Here is a 25,429-nt window from a genome sequence, read left to right as displayed (position 1 = left end):
ATTGAGCGCCAAATTAAAATGTACTTTGAAATAAACACGGAATCAGTGAAAGACGAATTTATATTATGGGATGCCTTCATCAGAGGGCAGATAATAAGTTATGTAACTAAGATGAAAAAGAACTACAATCGGAAAATAGAAAAGCTGGAAAGGGAAATAGTAAGTAGAGGAAAAGAACTAGCAACAAGGGAAGATACAACAAAAAGAAGAGAATTGGTGGACAAAAAAAAATATGAAACACTACAAATGTATAAGGTGGAGAAGAACATAATGAAAATAAAGCAGAAGTATTATGAGCTAGGAGAAATAAATGAACAAATTACTGGCTTGGTAGCTTAAAACAGAACAAGCTAAAAGAACAGTATTGGCATCAAGGAAAAGATCAATGAAAACTTTAAGGAATTCTACGAGCAATTATACCGAACTGAGAATGAAGGGAAAGAAGACAAAATAGATGAGTTTCTAGCTAAAATTTAACTACCAAAATTGCAAGAAGAGGAGCAAAACAAATTGATAAAACCATTTGAAATAGAGGAAATACAAGATATATTAAAAAAGCTACCGAACAATAAAACACTTGGGGAGGACGGACTCCCAATAGAATTCTATAAAACATTTAAAGAGTTACTAATTCCTCCTCTCCTGGAAGTAATGAACCAGATAGAAGAAACACAAAACTTTCCTGATTCATGTAAAACAGCAATAATTAGAGTAATACCAAAGACGGGGAAAGATCCACTAATACCAGCATCGTATAGACCAATATCTCTACTTAACTCAGATTATAAGATAATAGCAAAACTATTAGCAAACAGATTGGCCAACTGTGTACCAAAAATAGTAAAACTAGATCAAACTGGATTTATTAAGAAAAGACGAACAACAGACAATGTCTGTAAGTTCATTAACTTAATCCATGCAGTACAAGGAAATAAGATGCCAACAGTGGCTGTTGCTTCAGATGCAGAGAAAGCCTTTGACAGGGTAGAATGGAATTATTTATTCAAAGTATTACAGAGGTTCAACCTACCAGAGAAATATATTAATTGGATAAAAGTATTATTTAAGGATCCAATGGCGAAGGTGACAATAAATGGATATATATCGAACCAATTTAAATTAAGCAGGTCAACTAGGCAGGGATGTCCACTATCTCCCTCACTGTTCACTTTAGCAATAGAACCATTGGCAGAACTGATAAGAACAGAAAATAAAATAAAAGGGATACAAATAAAAGAGAAGGAATATAAAATCAGTCTATTTGCATATGATATCATAGTATACTTAACAGAACCAGAATTATCCATAAAAGAATTACATAAGAAATTGAAGGAATATGGAGAAATATTGGGGTACAAGATCAATGCAAATAAAAGTGAAGTGATGCCAATGAATAATGCGGATTTCACAAAGTTTAAAAAAGAATCACCATTTAAATGGCAAACACAAGCAATCCGATACCTAGGTGTTCTTTTTCTTTGGCTTGGCTTCGCGGATGAAGATTTATGGAGGGGTAATGTCCACGTCAGCTGCAGGCTCATTTGTAGCTGACAAGACCGATGCGGGACAGGCAGACACAGTTGCAGCGGTTGCAAGGGAAAATTGGTTGGTTGGGGTTGGGTGTTGGGTTTTTCCTCCTTTGTCTTTTGGCAGTGAGGTGGGCTCTGTGGTCTTCTTCAAAGGAGGTTGCTGCCCGCCAAACTGTGAGGTGCCAAGATGCACGGTTTGAGGTGATATCAGCCCACTGGTGGTGGACAATATGGCAGGCACCAAGAGATTTCTTTAGGCAGTCCTTGTACCTCTTCTTTGGTGCACCTCTGTCTCGGTGGCCAGTGGAGAGCTCGCCATATAACACGATCTTGGGAAGGCGATGGTCCTCCATTCTGGAGACGTGACTTACCCAGCGCAGTTTGATCTTCTGCACTAGGTATTAGACTAGATAATAATCTAGGCCATCTATACAAATTAAATTATCAGCCATTAATGAAGAAATTACAAGATGACTTAGAACATTGGAAAGATTTATCACTAACCCTGATAGGAAGGGTAAATTGCATTAAAATGAATATCTTCCCAAGGATACAATACCTATTTCAATTGTTACCAAATGTACTAATTGTGAGGGTAAGAATGATAAAATTTTGGATATGATGATATTCCATTTGCTTTGGTTGATATGTCAAACCTGTTAATAGAGACTTGTGCTTAGACTTGACTGATTTTCAGTGTCTCCACATCTCAACATCCAAGGTGTGAAATGTCCCATTCTCTACATTCTTGCCTTCTGTGCTCACTTCTCCAATGTAATATTATTGCATTTTATCCATCCATCTAAACAATGCAATGCAGTATTTTCTGAAAGCAACCATGAAGTGGAAATATGTGAGGATGAGTTAATTATATTTGTAGTATTTGGCAGATAGGACGTATGGAAATAGATGGACAGCAGAGTACAAAATGAGCTTGTGTGCTGTGTGACCTTCTAGAATCAACTTGAATAAGGAGGGTGATCAAGATCTTGATGAATGTACAATTGCCAAACTGATTAGCTCACTGAATCATTCTCCATTCTGTATCCAGGAGCAAGGCTCCTGATTACACCATGCAATCAAAAAACAAAGCCTTCCTGGTTACTCCAGTAGAAATCTTCCTCCTCTATCTAGTTAACAGTTTCAGGTACTCAAAACCTCCATGAATACACCTGGGGATTGAGCAGTGAGCTAAGATGTTGCCTGTAATGACTGGTTTGATTTTTGTCATTTCCTTTTGGCTCTAAATAAATTCTGTCAACTTCCTGTTTAGAGTGACCCCTTTGTATGCTATAATTAAAATCACATCAAGGAGATTGTCATCATGCCTCTTAGTACAAATTAGGTAGGGGTCATGGTCAGCATATGGTATTTAAAAATCCCTGGACAGATCTGCAGCACCAACATTTAGGTTTCAGATTTCAGAATTATTGACAGAGAACATACAATCCTGAGATCCTTTCTTCCTGTGGGCAAAGGAGAATTACCACTTATTGGTAGTGACAAAAATGTACATAAACAATTTAAGAAATGTAAAGAAAATAAAGAAAAGGTTTCGTGGTACATATGAACTCTTTACCCTCTCCATGCTCCAAGCATCATGTGAAAGTAAAATCCAGCCTTTCTTTGCATCCTCTCTCAAGTGAAGGCCTTCTCTTCATCATTTCTGTCCAATAACTGCCTAAACCGATTACCCCATCCTATTTGCGTCTTTACGATGTTGCCTTTTCCAAAACACAGAAATCATAAAATTCTACTGTCCTCATTTTACATCCCTCAAAAATAGGTTAAGTAAATAATTCTCTCAACAAATGCAAACAGATAAGCTACGGTACTTGGCAAATTCAGCTGTAATAGATAAAGCAGCTGTTCTGAATGATAATGAAATTATCATAAAACAATAATAATTCCACTATGTATTGTTTCCCTAGAAGTGGCCAAGAAGTGCTGTAAGTCTGTCATGTAATGAAGTATTCATTTCATTAATTTCTATGACTAACCATTTATAGAAGGGTGTGTGTATTTATTTCAGACTGCAGTGCTCAGTGAGAGACACCATTATATGTTGCCAACTGCACATTACCAGATGCCCTACGTGGAAGAGATTTTTCATCACCTATTCAGTGGTTGTCCTTGCCAAAATTTTCAATAGTTATATTTCTGTTTAAATATCTTTTATTTGTAATGGACACTGCTAAAATGTATGTGTGCCATGTCTGTATGTGTGTTTGCACTCTGTACCGTGGACTGAAGAATGCTGTTTTATCGGGTTATACTTGTACAATCAAATGATAAATCTGAATTTGAACTTGTAAAATGACAACAGGGAATGTAATTCTCACTCATTAAAAAAAGTCCAAGTCTAGGATTATGCAAATTGTAAATCTGTAATTTGATGTGTATGCTATTACTGCAGGAAGCTTATTGAATTTATCTTTTAAGTCATTTTTGTGATTGATTCTTTGTCGGTATAATCGCATTTTCACGAATGTGGCTAAAGTTTAATTTGCTTTCTCCAATATTCTTCAAGTTGTAAGGCTCTATTGCACAGTCTCCCATGTGGGATTCATGAACATACTTAAAGTTCTGGATGTATACTACAGTTGACAAATCTCAAAAATGTCACCACTAGCTTCACATAACTTGAAAACGATGTAAGTACAGTATTAGGATAGTTAATTTGATTCCAGTAAATTTATTCAGGGTCAGCGCCGGGGGGCGGGGGTGGGACATCTGTGGCCATTGACCCCCCCCAAACGAGATGCTGTGCCTCCCCTGGCCTTCACTCCACCTGCCCCTGGCTGCATCACTAGTGTGCGTCAAGTTGAATGAGCCCCCCTCTAACACGCTAATGCCCCCCTCTAACATACGTTCTGGTGCTGCCCCTGAATCTATTTGTGGTGGTGTGTTTATTTCTACGCCAATTTTTGATTTCCAATTAAGATAAATATTTTTTTTTTCAAATAATACAGATTAATATTCACTTAAATTCTAGAAAGATATTTTCTGATAGAACTATTCTTGTCATAAATGAGAACACCCTGGCTCAGAGGTGCTCAAACACAAAGCAATGGCCCTTCCTCCAGTTAGGTATTCTTTCATTTTCATTCTTACCAGCATTGTTAATCTGCAATACAAACTTGGTTCTGACAAATATACGTGAGTTTTAAAAATATTTCTTCCAGTTAACAACATGCATAAAAAAAAATTACACAAAATATTTATCTGGAGCAGTTAATTGCATTACTACTGTTAATACACTGCCGGAAGCAGTGTGATATTGCAACTAGTAATAAATATAGCATTTTATAAATACAAATTAATTAAACAAAACAAATATGGTAAGCTGTAAAAAGATTTAATTGACATGCCATCTGACAAAATTTGCTTCACTTTGTTCATTTATTAAGTGCAGAAGTTAGATTTCAAAGCATTGTCATATGAAGAACAAGTCGAATTCCTCATGAGCCATCACATGAGGTCCTTGCGCTACTTTGCAGACATTGTACCTACTTACAGGAAATCAGAAACAACAAGATACTACTACAGAGTATAGCAACTTCTTGGGTAATCTTCAGAAAGAAGACTTCATTGTTTCATTCCTTCCCCCAGTGGCCTATGAAAGCCCATGGGTTCTTAATAATTTGCTGAACTAATTTCTATTCATAATATAATAAATTTAGGTAATGAGAGTTTGGTACAATTCAAGAGAACTGAACTCACGTACAATGATGTGACAATAAATTCACAAACTCAACAACATGAAATTAAGGGATTGAATAGAATTGGTTTAATAATGCTATATTATTTGGGATATCCTTGATCTGTACTCAATTTATTTTGTATTTAGTACATAAAAGTTTTAATAATACTAATTAATTAACCAAATAAACATTTTTTTTAACTAAAGGCATGGCTGACTTACATTTAAACTTGCTCCATGCCACTTGACAGTCAAAAGCAAGTGAGATAATCATGTTATGAAATTATAATGCAAGGCAGACATTGCCATGGCAAAAGTAGCTAATTGGAAAAACATCAGAATGTTAATTAGTATGCATTAGTGCTATAATAATGATTCATCACTCACTTACATCCTCCTGGTGATTGTACTATGCAGTGGTAAGATTAAAGTCCTCTGCAGGGAGCTCTAGTAGTTAGAAACAAGTGGCTCCTGGCACCTACAGAGGTCTGTCTTTAATAAAAAGAAATGAAATGGTGTGTGCATGAAAAGGTCAAACATCAAAGGTTAAAGGCAAAATACATGTAAGAATATAATGAAGTGCCATCCTAATATCCCCAAGTGAATATAGAATATGCCCATCTCATGACAGCTTGGTGTCACAGTTACTGCAGTTACAGGTTTGGTATTCAGTTTCTCTGCAGGAAGCTTGGTAGAAACAAAACACTTTCCAATAAAGGAGTACAATTAAAATTGCATATTTAGTTCTTTCCATCAATACAAATATATGTTCTTACTATGGAATGTGTGTTACTTTTTTAAGGTTATGAAGATATTATGAATTTTGCTAAGAGCAGATAAGACAGTAACATTTGTGTGATTCTTACTGGCATAAATCTAAAACTGCCCATACTTTCCCATCCATCTTTAAGAAAAAAAATCTATTATTTAATGCATATTGTATAATGGGCAACTTTATACCACTTTAAATAAGTTCATGCCCTTTCATTTCTCTGCCATCAGACAGTGTGTGTGCAAGTTGTACATTTCAGTCAACTAATGGGCACTATATTCATTCACTGTCATTAGTGAAGATTTTTGTCATGGAAACTATTGAAAACTTCTGGCTGTATGAAGGGCCAGAACTAGCTGCCATTCCATTATTATGACAGCTCTGGCTGTATTTCTGGGCCAAGTATGCAACCAGAGGTGCTAACCCATATCTACTCAACCGTTACATAAAACGACTAATTGAACAACTTCTTTTTCTTTACTGATGAAGCAATCATCTCAGTTGTTTCAGTTAGTTTGCTTGTTGTGTGGGCAAAGAAACAACTTAGCACTTAAGCGATTTGGATCATTATACAAATGTAAGCATTTCCCAGTTATTTATTTTGAGATACAGCAATGCTTTGTAGTTCACTTTTAGATTAAATTATGTAACATTACATGTGGAAAACATAAGGAATTCTAAGCAATTCTGTCAATACATGTTCAAAAGGAATCATACTGCCATAACCAAACGAAACAAATCTGATAAACACTTCACTTCCTCATTAAATAGTCAAAACAATTTCATGAAAAAAAATCGGAGTGGGCTTATTTCAAGACTCTGCTTTAACTTGTTGCTTTGTCTGTTTGATCTATTTCGAAAGAAAGTTTTATAAGATATTATTCTGACCTCTGGACATATCTCAATAACCACTAATTTCAAAAGAATATTATTTAGAATTGAACAATTCTAAATGGTTCCATTGAGTCTCTGAAACCATTCCTTTGTGTGGGGCATAACAAGTAAGCCTATTTGCTGTTTATTTTAATGGGTTTTCAAACAGTTGACTTTACTGTGCATGTACTTTTGCTCCAGGATAAGACAATACATTTGACAATTCTATTGTATTATTTTCAGAACGTTGCTTGCAAGAGAAAAAAAGACTTTTCTCCTGGAAGAGAGTAGGATAAAAATTAACCCTGACTAAAGGTTAACATCAACAGGATTTAGAGCACTGCAGGTCAGTCAATGACTGTGTCGTCATAAAACACTGGGTGAAAAGCCCAATAAACTGGTAATTGAAATCAAACTGAAATAAATGTAAGACATTACAGATTAGATTTAGGCTAACTTACAAACACTGAAGTTAACTTTAGGAAACCAACAATGCTGTCATGCATAAATCTCCCTTAAAAATGGTAGAACAAGCAGCAAACAATTAAATGGCAAGAAAACAAAATATTTTGTAATCATATCTGTGCCCAGGAATAAAATTACTTAGGCATTTATTCGGTGTTTCAACACTCTAAGCTCACATTTTGATATTTGAATGCTTTGGTTATATTTATTTTTTAGTTCAAATTTAAATTTGTAGAGCCCTTCATTTGGGTGGAGTAGTCATCAATTCGATGCCAAAATGAGGTCCTCTCTGCACACGTACCTTTGTGATTCCAATTATGTCAAATGCCACTTAAACACTAAACACCATGCTATGTAGCATGGCCAAATCACGAGGTAAAGCAGATTGCAATAATGATTGAACTCCTGTGCTATCAGATTGGAGTTCAAAGCTCCAAGCATTGTCCTGTCCTACCCTTGAACAGTTGAACCTGCTTCCGCAAGAGAAAGGGCCCCCTTCTACCCTCAAGGCTAGGCCCATTTATAAAAGCATCATCATTAATTGCAGGTCGGCTGCCAGCTGACTTTTTTTTCTGTTGCAATTCTATCCACGCTTCATGTTTTCTATAATAGTTTTAAGTTTCAGGAGTCTGCAGGGAGTTTTGTGGTTGGCTCTGAATTTTTTTTCGTTAATTTCATATTTCTGCACAAGTGGATGATGCCAGATAAAGGTGCAGGAAATCTCCTTGGAATCTGAGGTGACAGGGAAGATGAACAGAGGGAATGTAGGGCAGGAAAAGCCACTGGAACAAAGAGGTGGAGGAAGAGGATGGCAAATATTGAGGAACCAATTTGTTTAACTATACCTTAGCAAAGAACAAGGGATTATAGAAATGTTTTTGGGAGGTAAATTGAGAAAGGTTTGTTAGAGTAGGTCACATATAAACACTTTAAAACAGATCTTATTTAAAATACTTGAACTCTGCCCCATGCTAGACATGTCGGGACCAACAGTCTTTGCAAGAGCTTTGGAGAGTGCCAGAGACTTCACTAATGAATTGTTGTTTACAAAAAGACAACAGATGAAAGAGCTTGTTGGAGCCACCTTCTGTCTGGAGGGGAGCATGCTGTTCTAAGAGGGTCATGTGGTTTTGCTAGCAGAGAGAGTCCAAACAGGCTTTCTGTGTGTGTGTATGTGTGTGTGTGTGTGTGTATGTGTGTGTGTGTGTGTGTGTGTGTGTGTGTGTGAGAGAGAGAGAGGGAGAGATACACACACACACACACACACACACACACACACACACACACACACACACACACACACACACACACACACACACACAGATCAATTCTACTCTGTTACAGTCAGCAACAGCAGCTGGGACTGGAAAAGGACAAGCTGGGAAGCTTGTGGAAAACCCCATTTGGAAGATGGGTTGTGAGTTCTTAGTTCAGCCTGGTCAAAGCCCTTGTGGTTTATGCAAGAGGAGAGGACTGGCTGTCTAATGTTTCACTTGGAGTAAGAGAAACAGAAAGGAACTCTGGCGACCTGAAAGAAAGAAGTTATCATCTGGAGAACCCTGAGAAAGAAGTTATCATCTGGCAAGACACTGAAGTGGCTGATGGAAGTAAATATACAACAAATCTCTCTCTGAAATCTGACAAGAACCTTCCTGAGTGGTAACCATTTACCTTTCAAGCACCAAAACCTGGTGATCTTCATAAATGTTAAATTCTGTGGACAGTATAAGAATTGCCTACAACCAGTGAACTTGGAGGAATGAGAAGTGAGATTAGACTGTGAATCAAAGAAAATTTCTGAACTTACACACACATTACAATCACGTGCACTTAGAATTAGAAGGGGGTTAAGTTAGGTTAGTTAAGTCAATCATGATAAGTTAAAGTATGATCCTGTTTTCATGTTTAAAGATAATTAAAAGCAACTTTTGTTTAAGTAACATTTGTCTTGATTGGTGGATATCTATTGCTGCTAGGTTTATGGGTTTTCTGGTCTCGTAACAATTGTACCTATTGTTCATGCATTAGAACATGGTAAATTAAGCTCTAATGCCAAGTTGGGACCTCCACTAAAAAAAAAGCATACAAATTGGTCATAGACAATCAATTTTAGAAGAAATTACATCCAGAATGATGTATTGAAAATGGATCAATGAGGTTCTGGCCCAGCCCAGACACAATGATGTCATTGAAGTTGCACTCATCACACAAGAGAAGGGAGGCTGCCTGAAAGAAGAGATCTCACAGATTTGCAGAGGGGGGGGGGGATACTGGATTCCTAATTACTGACAATTCAGGTGAGAGCCTTGTGTGCTAAAGGTAAAGAAGGAAATGTGGGAATGGGCCACTGTTAGAAGGTTAGCAGGTTTATAATGATTTCATCCAGAATTCTCACACCATGGAAAAAACTGAAAAGAAAATCATTATTTCTGAAGTATATACATCAAGTCATCTTCATAAAAAGGTATTCCATACAGTCCCTGTCTCTTCCATCTATACCAGCTACCGTCCTTACTCCTCTGATGACATTCTAATCACTCATTCCCCACACATAGGAAAATTCTTCAGGATAAACACCGAAGAATAGTTGGGAGGTCATCCAGGCACAATCCAGACATGAAATGAACATTGCACACATTCTGAATGTGTCAGACAATGACAGCACTGCAAAGGTGAGAGATGCCTGGCCAAATTTCCCCATGGGCATGACTTCCATTGCCTGGCCCAGTTTCCCCATGGGCATGACTTTCATTGCAAACAGTTGTCATCATGTTGAAATGTACAAAATGCATTTTTTCTTCAATTTGCATGAAAACCTGAATAATGAATCCAATTTACTGGCATAAGTATTTCACCATAGTTTCAATGAGACGATAATGTTTACTGGGAATGCAACATTAAATAAAATATGTCTATCCTAAATCATAGTTTAGTTTGAGCATGCTCATGTGGTATTCAAAATTCAAGATTCAATTTATTATCATAGTAATAAAACAGTGTCATATTACATAAATTTCTTCTTGCCTGCTGCAAGGCAGGTTCGCCACTGGCAGAAATTGCCTAAGTGCCTCATACAGTTTTACAGTCATACTTACAGTTTAGAGAGAGAGAATCAAACAGTGATGCTAACAGTTTGTCTAGGCGAGCCATTGCAGGGTCGTGGCAATGCCATCCTCCGCAGCGCCGTGATAGATTTACATAATTACATTCTTTCTGCTAAATGAGAACACAATTTAAAGTTTGATCAAACAATGAATCAATGGAAAATGGTAATAAATACTGGCTTTGCCTACAGAAATAATGTTCAACTTACAGTTTTTGGTTAGAATTCCCAGTTATCAAGACTGAGAACAGGCCAATGGGGAGACATGAATTAAATGGACTCCTGACGAAGGGTCCTGGCCTGCAACACTGTGGTGATACACCACTAGCCTGCTCCAGGGGGCGATCTCTGTACCCGCAGGAAGATCACCAAAGGATGGACCACACCTGGCCGGCTGTCAATCAGCTGACCTGAATAGACCAAACTCCACCTGGCCGGCTGTCAATCAACCACCCAGGATATAATCCTGAGCCAGTCACTCAGGAGTCACCAGTACAACTACCACTGTAGCAGAGACTTTTAACTGAATAAAGCATGTTGTACAGTCTTTCTCGGGTTTTGTGTCTGCTTTCTGCTGCAGCCGTGCATCACAAGCACTGACAATTCTTTTGACCCCCATTGATGCTGCTTGCCCTGCTGAGTTCCTCCAGCAGATTGTGCGTTGCTCCAGATTTCAGCATCTACAGTCATCAATGAAAAGGTCCTGGCTAGGACATGATTATATTGTTCTCCATTTGTTCCTCACTGAGTTTTACATTATTGTTGTGCGACACAGTTGCTATTGAAATTTTTCACAAACGGGTAGAACTTTGCCATATTAATGTGTCCTTGCCATGCAGTGGCATGGAGCCACTCACTGCATGGAGTTCAGTCAGTTGGATGAGATAGTATAGCACACCCTTTGAAGACCTGCTATTTTCCGTCCCCTTCACTCATTCTCATTGCAATCTCTGACACTGCTTTACCTTGACTGCCATGGAATGAGTTCTTTAAGGCTGTTAACTGGCAATAAATATGCAACAGTTTTATTTTCTGCAGCCTGTCTCCTTGGGAACCATATCATGGAATCATATCAGAGCAACAAGGATGTGAATAACACTAAGCATTTCTGAAAGATTCCTTTTCTCCCCCATTTGTATGAGTTTTGGGAGAGAGAGAAAATTCTTCCTTAGTGGCCCCAGCTGGAAGCTAGCATCTGTTTAGCACTGCACGCGAAGACAAAATTCTGTCTCCAAGCATAAGATTAAACCCATGCTGTCATGTTTTTTTCTGGAAATAAATATCTATGACTTTCAATGCCTAATTGATTACTGTCCTGCCATTTTTATCTCCTGCTGATTCTAGTCTGATGGAAGGAACCCAGCAAGAGTTAGCTCACATGAAGAAACAAAGATCTACTTTGCCCCTTCTTCCCTCAATTCATTCATCGGAGAAAGCTTTGGTGGGAAGTGACGGAGTGCAGGAAACTAGGACACCACATGAATCAGGTTGTGAGCAAAGTGAAGCCTGAGCTTCTTTCCACTGATGCTAGTTAGTTCTGGCCCATTGCACATCTTGCAATGGCCAGTTGGGGCAGATGAAGAGGAAGAGAAGCAGGAACATCATTTCATTCAAGTTCACCCCAAGATGATGGTGATAATCAGATCTCCAAATCCTCATTCACCAATAGTCTCACATGTTTATCTCCTTCCTTCATAGAGCACAGAGCACAAGTAAAAAAAAGATCAAATAAATCCTTCCCATTGAAACTTATGAATTAATTCATGTTGTGCACCATACAGTAATAAATAATTACTCTTGTGTATCCTCCTGATGTCTGTATTTTTCTCCATCTGTATGCCTTGGTGCTCTGATGCCGTGCTCCATGTTAGTTGTAGAAGAACAGATGGACGGCTATTAATAGATTCAAAGGCTTTTTTTCTGACTTTCTACATTGGCAAGAGGCTATTGATTTTCAGTTGAGAAAACCTGCAGCATCCATGGGCTTTGATATGCATGGATGGAAGCAGCTTGGGCTATGAGTCCATCTGGCAAAGAGTTGGAGGAGTAGGAGAGGACTGTTCCTTTCCCAGGAGAATGCAGCTCCTTTAGTACCCTTCTAAAGCAGAAGATACTGTAGATTGAAGAATAAGAGTTACAGTTACATGTGAAAATATTTTCCTCTTCTATCCTTGCAATAAACATAACATAAACATTTCTTTCATGGGTTTTAGGAGATGCAGGCATACCTGTCCTTCTCCAGTTCATTATGGTCACCTGCCTATGCTTCATCCCAATATGTACAAACTTTGTGATCTTGCTATCAATGTTGCAGCACCACACTTCCATCACCTTGCCATAGAATGTACAAATGTTAGCTACAGCATGTCTCGAATGGCAAACGTTCATGGGAGTGTGGTGAGTTGAGAAGAGCCTCAGTGCTGGTGTTGAGAGAATTAGCTCTCACACACACACCCTGCCTTCCATCCTTTCCCCGCCTATTCCCCACCTGCCAAACACCCACACATCCCTCCCAATGTATTCCCTCCCCCACTATTCCCATCAGGTCACCATCCTTTCCCTGTACTTTTCACCAATCTTCTTCCCTCAGTAGCTGTCTACACCATCTCCCTGGCCTCCCTTGGCAACATTTGCCTCTTTTGTCTCTTTCTTCCTCTGCTTCCACCTCTCTGTCTCCCAAATGCGTTTTTCCTGCTCCCCCACTTGACTCCATCTATCCATCATGCTTCGCCCTGTCTTTTACTGACCCTTCCCCTCTTGCCTTGAATACTTCCAGTCCTCTTCCTCTTATTTATTCCTGAAGCAGGGCTTCAACCTGAAATATCAACTGTTCATTTACCTACATGGCTGCTGCCTGACCTATTGACTTCCTCCAACATTTTATTTTTCACAAAAAGATACTTGACAATCTCTGGGAGCTTTTGATCTTGTGATACTTCATCCAGTTTTTCTTTGCATCTTTCTTTACATTGATCTCCAGTGTTATACAATCTACGTGCACATCTGGGAAGGCTCCTTGTACAGGTGGATGATATCTCTCCTTATTTTCCATATTTATCCCATTGACCTCAAGTGCAAGGTCCAATATCCAGAGAGCTGACCATCTTCTGTGTTGTGTCATTCATCATCTGCTATTGAAGGTCTTTTAGCACCTACTCTAGTCACGCTGAATCACCTCTTTAAGAGATACATGCTTTGTCAACAGTGGCTAGCTTTAGTAATGCAGGTCGCTCATAACATTGCTCTCTTGTGGAAACAAACCCCAATTCTCACAGACGGGATGCAGTGAGATCTTATAATTAGATGCCAGGTCAAAATTGACATGTCACTGGAGAAGATCTCAAATTAATCATGCATCTCATGCTCCCTGCTCACTCTCAGAACAAACTATTTAGTTCTGTACATGATTATTTAGAATCAATTTAGAAGTACATTCACTTTTTAAAGAAATGTGTTCATTTTCATTTATGAAAACTTAGTGTTTGGTTATACCTGAAAAGTGACCAGTTTTCTCTGTTTTTGAAAACTAGTTTATCGCTTGAAATGTACTGCTTTATGGACATCATTCAAACCTGATGAGCAGAGATAATACATAGTTAAATCAAACTTGGACTCTTATAAATGTACTGCACTCGAGAGAGGCATGCCAGCATTGTAAAGCACTAAGACGCAATTACAGGATTACCCTGATGAGTTCCTAATCTCAGACAGAAAATGTTACATAAATTGATAGTTTTCTGTTAATTTGAAAATGTTATTTTGAAGTGTGTGAAGTTTGAATTGATAACAGAATTACAATCATGGAAATCACTTTCCACAATTTCTTATCTGTGTATCTTTAATTTAAAGGGGGAAGGAATATATTTTTTATGAAAGCTTTAAGAAATCTGTTAAATGTTTAACTTCACCTCTGGCAGTGTCCCAATGAGTGAAATATATTTGGTAGGTTGCACATAGTTTATTAAGAGAAGGGCTTGGGCATTCTTAGATAATTAAATTTTAGTGCAAGCAGTTAAACATTCTTTTTACAATGATAGTGAACATTGCTGGAAATTGCCACAAAGCTATCATTTACTGCAAGAAGAAGTCCCATTCAGACTTAAATTTCAGTAATATTAACACTGTCCCATCCAAGTGAACTCCAAACTGCTTTGCACAAAAGATAAAGTAACAGTATATCTACTTCCTCTCAGTCCTTAAGTACAGATTAACTGATCTGGTTTCATTTGTAGTACAGTAAACGGAGCAGTAAATTGAACTGTCAATTCTAATTCTGTTGCTTACTCTATACATTGAAAAGATTTACAGTGGTGCAATAATATTCTAGCAGGAACTGAATTGCTCACAATTGTTAGGATCAAACCTGCTGTACAAAATTTGCTACAGGACAGTGAGCCATCTTGCATGAACCAAAAACAAGCTGGAATGCAAATCATAGCCATTTAAATTTTTTCAATTTTATGCAGCCTTTTTATTGACAACACCTATGAAGAAGAGCTAAGTAATGGCAGGAATTACTCATGGCAACCATGCTACCCTTCATTGTTATTATCTTTTCACAATTCCCTGCAGAATAAATGAAAGTGAAAATACTTTTATTGATCACAGGTTGATCAAAAATATATTTTAACCAAGAAGTAATTCTGGCAGAAATTGTTCATGTTTCTATTATATATTTTAGAAAATTTGAAACAAAATGTTTATAATTATGCAGGTAACTTTTCTAAAGGTGCATAATTATTATTGCTATTTTTGTAAGGTGCATTCAAAAATTCTAAAATAATTTCATTTCAAACAATATTTTTCAAAATCTTTCAAGAGACTATTTTAAATTAAGTAATTATTTCTTTTGAAAATGTTGTCGAGATGAATAACAAAACCATATCTATTCCCATGGCTCTTCTGAACTTGGAGTGAATGCCACTCTGTGCTAAACTAAGCGGTTCACAAACAGGGAAGACTATTGTGTCTGAGACAGTTCGTTCCCATTTCTCTTTCTTGGGACCTTCTGCTGCGTGGTGTTGGACACTGATTCTTTGAATAGGAAACACCATTCAAATGTCCAGCCTGAAACACTTACCACATAGGGCCCCGTTGGAAATTTTTTTTAGGAACAACAGATTAACACTTTCTGTCCAATAGTACCAGGCATGGATCTGCCTAACTAGTTGTCCTCAAACAAAATGTTAAAGCTGCACACCATCATCCTGTTCCAACACTCACCAAATCTCTCTAGTCAAATTAAATGTCCAATGACTGACATCTCAGACGTGCAACTGAAAGTAGCTATGAGTCATTTGATGTAAAACATAATTTTGATAAAGTAGCTGCGATTATTGCATTGTAAGCTAGTTTTAAATGATAGATTTGAGTACAATCTGTAAGCATGCAAATGGTCACCATATGATTATGCAGGAACCACAGAAATATTGGCCATCAATGTAGAAAAATATCCTTAAATATTTTGTGGTGCTATTTTGCTGAGAAATTAGATAATTTTATGCTCAGATGGAGCATCTGCATCTGGAGCATTAGGTGTTGGTGCTGAGCAATTGCTCAGGTGTAATTGGCCTGTCTCAATCTTCAAATGGGCTGCTTCTTCTCTATTGGCCAGTCTCAGTTTTAGAGCGATGAATTTGAGCTGCTTCACATATTTTCTGTCCTTCAGTTGATATGGTGAATGGAGAAGTAGCACCCCATGTGAAGACTGAGACCAGCCAATGGAGAAGTAGCAGACCATTTGAAGACTGAGACAGGCCAATGGAGAAGTAGCAGCCCATGTGAAGATTGAGACTAGCCAATGGAGAAGTAGCAGCCCATGTGAAGACTGAGACAGGCCAATGGAGAAGTAGCAGCCCATCTGACAAAACACCACATGAAGAGTAAACATGTTTTACACATAAATGTGGTGTTAATCTGTGTAACATGATAGATCATGTAATATTCAATATTTCCTAATTCAAGATGACTAACATTGAACCAAAATATATAGTTAACTCACTGCTTTAAATTTGTCTTTTAACAAGCAAATTATTTACTCAATGGGATGAGTAAATCAGTCATTATCTTTTAGCCACACAAATCTCAGAAATAAATTATAAAAATAAAAGTAATGCAGCCTCTAATATGTCAGGAGAGTATAATTATATTGGACAACCTATTTGAATTGGTGCCTTGATGTGGAAATAGCATAGATATCAATTTAATGAGTTCTGCTACTCTTGGTAGTAGACATACAGCTCATAACTCAACAGTCATTGTTGATCTTCCTTGGTTTAAAGACTATTCCTCTTAGATTTGATAAGCATGCCATTTGTGGAACACAATGAATTATGTCCATAATAATGATAATGTCAAAACAGCACTAGAAAAAATAATGAGGAAAATGTCAGGAGAGCATCTTGCCTTGTCATCATTAACTGAAGAAACATTGTAATCCATTGGAACTTACACCAAGTAGCATTACAATTACAGTACCCCGCATTATGGAGGGACTTTGTTCCAAGAAAACTCTTTTTTTCCCCATTGAATTGCCTACAGCAAGTCATTCTTCCAACAGTATCACTCCCAAGGGTGTTCAATCCTTAGAAATGGAATTCTGATTGCATTGTAGAGTGAAGAAAAAGGATTCGTTTTCATTTACTAGAAATGGATGTTACATGGTTGTATCATTGTACAAATATCAATAGAAGCGATTGGCTTGTCAGTTTCCAAAGCAAATTCCTTAAACGAGAAACATATAGGAGACTGCAGATGTTAGAATCTGGAGGAACTCAACAGGTCAAAAGGCATCAGTGAGAGAAAAATGACATTTCGAACTCCTATATTGGTAGTGGAGAAATGGAAGAGAAGGTAGTGTAAAGAGGGCAGGGTGGGAGGAGTGGGACAGGGGATCTGTGTGATATTGATAAGCCAAGTAGAAGTGAAACATGAAAGACAGGCTAGAGTTGCAGATGTAAAACAAAGGGCAAGAGAGGCAAGAAAAACCAAGGGTAAGGTGGAGGAAGATGGGTCATACAGGGTGAAGTGGGTGATTAGAGACAAACACTGCAAGTGCTAGAATCTGAGATGGTGAGAATAGTGGCATGAAGAGAGCCCAAGGGAAACAAATGGGTGGGAGGAAGTATCAGAATCCAGGGGGGTGATGGGGGTTGTGGGGGATGCAACCAAAAGGAAGGGGCATGTGAATGGGAAGAGAGCTGGGTGGGGTAGGTAGGAGAAGGAAAGAGCTGAAGGGATGCAGAAGAAGAGAGAAGGAGCCCAATGGACTGCAGACTACCCAGGCAGAATAAGTTGTTGTTCCTCTAGTATACACTGGATCTCACTCTGGTAGCATAAAAGGCCCAGGACAGACAGTTTGGGGTGGGAATGGGAAGTTGCATTCTACTGTGAACTAGTTGACCTTGGTAAACTACTTCCATTCTCTGTGTATATTTTTGTGGAGGGAGGAGGAATTATGTAAATTCAAAAGCAGCAAATGTTTATTCCATATCTCAAATTGTGTGGTCATGATTCGTGAATTCCATGGGAGAAAATTTCCATTACCTGAACAATCATAACACAGGAGTACACAATATTTTCTATTTTGAAGCTCTTGCTATTTTCTAGATATGTTGGACAAGATCATACTTGACCTTACTCATGTCTAATGTTCATGCATGTGGCTCCCATGGCCACACTAATCTCTGAGTTATTAAACTGTTTAATTGTGTGTACCAAGCGTCTATAAAAAGCTTCACTTTTTTGTGCTACACAAGGAAATCAATTCATACAGCAGGTAATGCAATACACTAAAACCCCTGGTATCCGGAATTCAAGCAATTGGGAACCTCAAGCTACCAGCAAAAAAAATGGAGAAAATTACATTTTAAAAATGAAAATAAACAAGAATAAAATAATATGAAAAAAATCTATGTTTAAATTGTAAATGTTCTCTGAAGTAACACATAAACCTTTGGTGAAGATGGGAGCAAATATTCAGCCAGTGGAATGCCTTAGCCGTGCTTTGCTCATAGCCGCTGTTTGAATAAAGTTGTGTGAAACAGCAATTGCATCCCCCAGGATCAAGTGTTGGTTGATGCAGCTCACCATTGGGGTGACTCTGTTAAGTGTCTCCTTCTCCCTGCTTAGTGAGAGTCGCTGCAGTCAGAGGCTTTATTTGTAAGCTTGGTGGTGGTGGGAGGTGGGGGGGGAATTAATTATCTACAGTATAATGTTATTGTTTATTTTTTGGGTGGCTTGTAGAGGGGAGAAACCTGCAGATGGAGTGATGGTTAAATGTTTTCAAAGAATGTGACTGAAAAGAAAGCAAAATGCTTCAATGTTTATATATTTAATGAAGTGAAGTTCTTCATTGTAAGTACAGTATAATATTTTTGTCTTATCTTTTAAACTGTTTATTCTTAATGCAGATATATTAGTTAGACATTGTCAGAGTAAGTCTCAAGCAACTGGAAAATACACTTATCCGACATCTACCAATCCCCATAGATGGCATATATCGGGGGGTTTTCTATAACAGCAAATTAACTTTGGCAACCTTGTTGGTTGGATCAAGCTTCAGGCTCTGACACAGTGGCTATTCTGTGATAGCATGCTCCATGAGTGGTGACTAGGCCACAGGTGGTAAATTCTGAGGCCTCGCCCCAGACTATCTGATGGCCATTTGGCAGATTCTGAATGCAAAAGCCTTTTCAACTGATTATACAATTTTTTTTAAAAGATTTGCTTCCTTAAAAAAAACCTGTAGATTTTGATAGACAACTTCAAGCTGAACATAAAGTTAATTTCAAATTTGCTGTATCATGTAGGAAGTTGGAGAAACATTAAATTAACTTTTATTTAATTTAGCATCTTTAATCACCTAATGATGTTAGCCTTCTACCCTGTTCACGTTGAGTTAGTTCAACTGACCTAAAAATGTTTTGCTGTTGATTTTCAGTTGTACTCAGCATCTGATACCTCTCGTGTAAGTATTCAACAATAGTCAACCAGCATAGGTGGATTCCATTTGCCCTGAATCTGCTTTTTCCATGGTTTTTTCATGATGAAGCCTTTCACAATGCTCATCACTGGTTGCATCAATATCAGCAGGGAAGAAATCCAAGCGTCAATGCAGAAAATGAATTTTCAATGACATGTTGAACATCATGGTTTTGTCTTGAAATATGTCAGGAAATCATTAAAATAGGTTATATCTAAAAAGTGGTATGAATAGGAAGTTTTAAGGTGATTTTTGTGATCACCACCCCAAAATCCATAAAATACACCCAAAAGTGTTCAGAAAGAAAAATCTTCATTGTCTAGTGAAATCAGAGATCCTGGAAAGCAGTTGATCTGAATAATACATAAAAATATTATAAACCCATATAACTATATATTGTGGCAAGGTCGCTATGGCTACAGCAAGGTTACAGCTCTCGGTTATAATCCTAAAGCTGTAACTCAAATCCGCAGGAGAAGAAACACACACACACACACCAGCAGAGTGTATTCGACACTGAGTTTATTCAGTGGCCGCTCTGCCTTTTACAGTAAGCGAGGCCGCGTCACCTCCAGGGCATGACTTGAGTGGTCCGGCTGCTGATGGGTTAATTCGGATGCCTGGGCCTGATTGGGCCCCCTGTGATTAACCAGCGGTGATCGGCCTATGGAAATGGATGTTTCAGTCTGCACGATGCTTTGCCAGTCGCTGTGTTCAACGGCCATTTCCTGTGTCGGCCCGAGACATGGGCTGCTACAATATAATCTTTACCAGGAACTATATCAGCATTGATCTAATATACACCCTCTTAGTAGATAGACCATGGAAGAGTGCAGCATAGGAACAAACCCGTGGGCCTATGATATCTACCCGCTCACTACCTCCTTTTGTTTTATAAATTTCTATCAGATATTTCTTCAGCTTTGACTATTTAGGGATTACAACCTATGTTTTTCCAAGCTCTCCACATGGCTTGCACTCTCTAATGCAGGCAGCATCCTGTGAGTCTCTTTCTGTACCCTTTGAAAAGCTCCACATCCCTCCTGTGATAGGGAACCCAGAATTGGATACAGTCTTTCAAATGTGACTGAACCAAAGAGTCACACAGCTGCAACATGACTTCCTTACTTTTACACTCAGGGCCCAGACCAATAAAGACAAGTATGACACACACCGTCTTTATCATCTGATCTACTCGTTTAGCCACTTGAAGGGAGCTTTGAACTTGGACCCTAATATCCCCAAAACATCAATGCTAATTGTTCTGCAATTTTAATTATATGCTTTCCCCTTAGATTTGAGCTCCATCTCCCATTTCTCTGCCCATTTCTGTAATTGATCTCTATCCTGCTGTATACTTTGATAGCCTTCTACCCTGTTCACAGTTCCATTAATTTTTGTGCTATCTGCAAACATACTAATCCATCCATCTATATTTCCATTCAAATTATCTATTGTATCACAACCAATAAGGATCCCAGCATCAATCCCTGCAGAACACCACTAAAAACGAGCCTCTAGCCAGAATAAAAACATTCCACTTCGATCATCTGCTTTCTGTGGGCCAACCAATTCTGAATCCAAACTATCAATTTGCCATGGATCCCAAGCATCTTTAGCTAAAAATAAAACAAATTCCAGGTAAAATTAGAAGATTAGTCCTAATTTTGGTGAACAATGCATTAATTAATGTATTGATGTATTAATTTAGAGACCAACAACACTGGTTTGTCCAACTCTTCAAATGGCTTGTACTCTCTGATCCAGGAGCATCCTGGGAGTCTCTTTCCGTACTCTTTGCAAAGCTCCACATCGTTCTTGCAATGGGGTGGTTGTTTGTTCCCTAAACATGAATACTGTTCAAGAATTAAGTAGTTCAGTAACTAAATAGTTCAGTAATTAAGTAGTTGAGTAATTAAATAGTAAAATGATTTCATGATTGAAAAGGGATATGAGAAGATTTCTTTAATAATATTTAAAAGAATCAGTTGGTAAGCATACAATTTGCGCAATAACTTTGCTATTATTAATTACTTTATACTTTGAATGAGAAACAAAATAGTATCTCAAATTCGTTGACCTTATCTCTGTCAGAATTTCTCCCTCTACTTCCCTCAGGCCTGCTCACACGTCCTACCAGATGGAGAGTGGAGACTGCCATTCTTTTCTTCACGGATTCTGCTGCAGCACAAAGGCTGTTGTAACCTTATGAAATATTCATAGGTGAATTAAACAGTTACCAAGTAACTTATCCTTGTTTAACCACCCATGGTTTGTATTATCAGGTCTTCATTACATCCAAGTTTAAATTTTTATCATATAACGTATCATCTCCAACTACCTCTTGAAAAACAATTGAATATAAACTTGATATTATCTACTCTAAAATACCAAAACCTGCAGAAGCCTTTAAAGATTGAACAATTGTGAATTTATTAAGCAAAAACTATGCTTTAGAAATTACTTGACTCCTATCCTTTGTAATCAGAAGGAAAGGAAACACTGAGGTCGCTGAACAGAGATAACGTCCAAATAGAATTATTATTCTTTAATATATAATGGGGTGGATTGGCGCAGAACTCACCTTCTGACTGTATATTTCAGAGTAAGAAATTAAATTATATGTTTAGTTCTCAGCAGAAAAGGTTAATTTTATCAGTGCAAAGCAAGCAGATTGTTGGACCCTTAGAGAAGTATACTGAAAGCAAAAGGGCAGCAAAGGTAACATTTATCTTGAAGCTGAGATGGGTCAGTGAATGATGCGGAATCAAGGAAGGCCAGAAATAGCACAGAATCTCTTTATATGACTTCAGCATAGTAGAGACTGAAAGCATGAAAAAAAAATAGTAGATATCTAAAGGGCAAGAGAAACTGCTCAGGCTTTATTATCTATCCTCTTCATCGCCTTTTCAAAAAACCGAATGAAATTTACGAGTCATGATTTCCAATGCACAAAGACATGATGTTGCTTTTCCATATGAATGTAGAGTTCATCCCTTAGAATCCCCTCCAATAATGCTCCCTCTACTGATGTTAAGGTCATCAGTCTGTAGCTCCCTGATTGTCCTTGCAATTCTTCTTAAATAAGGGCCCCAACTGGCTACCCTCCAAGTCTTTTGGTACCTCCTCCATGGCTAAAGATGACATGACTATTCCTGCCAGGACCTCTGCAACTTCTTCCCCTGCTTCCAGAACACATTGATATACTTGGCCAGGCCCCAAGGATTTACCCATCTTAATATGCTTTAAGACTCCCAGCACCTCTCTTATTAAAATCATGACTTATTTCCATTAATCTGTTGTTTCTATGATCTTCTCCATAGCAAATATTGCTGAGAAATATTCATTTAAGACCTTGCTCATCTCTTGTGTTTCCACACATAGACAGCCACATTGATCCTTAAGGGGAATGATTCTCTCACTAGTTACTTTTCTTAATGTACTTTAAGAATGTCTTAGGCTTCTTCTTTATCTTCTCTATCTCATTGTCCCCTTTTTACCCTCCTGAATTCTTTTCTAATTGTTCTCCTATATTCATTTTACTTCTCAAGGGAATTGCTTGATGCCAGCTGCCTTTTGCTAACATACACCTCTCCATTTTATTTGGGTTCTACATTAGATATCTCCATAACCATCAGTGCCTCAAAGCTCACTAGACTCTTGTCATGACTTGTACATTGGAAAATAGAAAATTAAAAAAAATAAAGGAAATAGAAAAGATCGAACTACAAGCCAATTTATCGACCATCACTTGATGAGGAAATACCTGAATCTGTTCCAAAAGGATTAATTACAGAGATACCAAGATCAGGCAAATGATTTTGTGTAAGAGAGATTAGAGTTCTTCAAGGGTGTAACATGTTGGATGGAGTCAGTGAGTGCATTGTATTTGAATTTCCAAAAGATATTTCATAAGGTGCAATCTAAAAGGTGACTTCACAAGATAAAGGTTTAAGGAGTTCAATTTTATCTAACATAAATATGAACGAACAGACAAAAAATACAAAGTAGCGATTGATAGGTCCTTTACAAATTGGCTGGCTAAGTGCCTCTGATCAGCATTTGGGTGATAGGTGTTCAAGATCTTATTTTTGTTTTAGACATACAATAGAGTGAAACATGAGTTTGCAGGTGCTGTGACTGTAGTAAAAGCACATTGAAATTGTGGAGGAACGTGCGTCTACGGGAGACACAGATATACGGCCAATATATTAGCCTGAGACCTTCAAAGAATAAGCGGAATAAGCCAGAAGCAGGAAATCTCAGTATTTAGAAAATGATGACTGGGGAGGAATCCAGGCCAACAAAATATGCTAATTGAATATGATAAGGGACTGGGTAAGAATTTATCATGTTAGTGTGAAAGGAAATGAGCTAGGGGAAGGTGACGGGGAAGGGGGAATATTTAACAAAAGTCAGAGAAGTCGATATTAGCAGGTGTTTTTATGCCAGGCCAGCTTCAAACGCAGATAAATTTTTAAACTTATCTGTTTATGGAACAGCCCTAAAAGGCTGCTCTAGCGTTGCTTTTATACAAAGCAGCGGCTCGGTGCGTCATCCGGATCCACTGTAGGCGGGGCGACTCTTGCCATTGCACTGCCCATCATAAATATGCAACAGAGCAGTGCAATTCCCAGAACGGTTCCAACTGCATGGGGGAATTATGGATAGGGTAGACGGTCATTGATCTGCTACGTATTGAGCCGCTGGTACCAACGAGTGGCCCCGAAGTGACTCAGTGAGGTGTTGGAGGTCACAGTGAACAGCAGGGCTGTCACAGCCTGCTTCAACCACCCCCTGACAGCCTGGCCCCGCTGCCCTGATGGCGCCCACCAGCCACCTCTGCCCTGAGGGTGTCATGGAGGGAGAGGGTTGAGTGACTGGGAGAGAGAGAAGTGAATTGGGTCATAGGCTGATGGTATTACCGCGACATCATCAGCCCACTTGGAGCAGATGTACCTTTATGCAGCGAGGTAGAGCGCACCGCTCCACCTCTAGCACTACCTTGGAGAGGGGTTCAAGTCACCACCTTGCAGCTGCTCACAGACCATTTATGAAGGTAAGTTTTCTGATGTGAGGCTGGAGAATCTCCACCTTTAGGTTCAGATTTTTAGCTTTATAATAGGACCTAATGCCATCCAGTTGGAAGGTGCCCAGTCAGAAGATGAGGTGTTTTTCCTCCAATTTGTGGTGGTCCAGGTCTGGTAGTACGTGAGACGATGGACAGACATTTCAGCAAGGGAATGGGATGGAGAATTGAAATGGGTGGCCACTGGGAGATCTACGCTATTGTGGCAGATAGAGGTGAGGTGCTCAACAAAGCCATCTCCCAGTCTGTGTCCAGTCTCTCTAATGTAGAGGAGACCACAACAGGAGCACCAGATGCAGTAAATGGCCCCTGAAGATTCATAAGTGAAATGTTGCTTCACTTGGAAAGACTGTTTGGGGCCCTAATTAGTGGCGAGGGGCCTTCTTCTCCCTGTCGCCTTCCCTTATCTCTGTCGCTTCACTCCATCTCCTTTTGCACAAACATGATAAATTCTTACCTCGTTCCTTATCATAGCCAATTAACACCTTTTGTTGCTCTAGATCTACCCCCAGCCAGCATTGTATGCATTTTGAGGCTTTCTGAGACTTCCTGCTTCTGGTTTACTCTGCTTATTACTTGAAGAAGGGCTCAGGTCTGAAGTGTCAGCAATATATCTTTGTCTCCTATAGACATTCAAAAGAGAGGCAGAGTTCCTCCAGCATATTGGTGTTTTTAAACATACGGTACAGCATGGTGACAGGCCCTTCTGGTCCACAAGCCTACGCTGCCCAAATACCGCAATTAACCTACAACCCTTGGACATTTTGAAATAGTGGGAGGAAACTGGAGCATCCAGTTTCCCAATGTAGACATGGGGAGAATGTACAAACTCCTTACCAACAACACCGGTTTCGAACCCGGGTCACTGGCGCTTGTGCAATGTATCCAAGTTTTATCATGTATTTACATTTT

Source organism: Narcine bancroftii, chromosome 9, assembly GCF_036971445.1.
Source record: "Narcine bancroftii isolate sNarBan1 chromosome 9, sNarBan1.hap1, whole genome shotgun sequence".
NCBI classification, from domain to species: Eukaryota; Metazoa; Chordata; class Chondrichthyes; order Torpediniformes; family Narcinidae; genus Narcine; species Narcine bancroftii.
The sequence above is the reverse complement of the archived record's forward strand: the minus strand, read 5'-3'. Positions refer to the sequence as shown.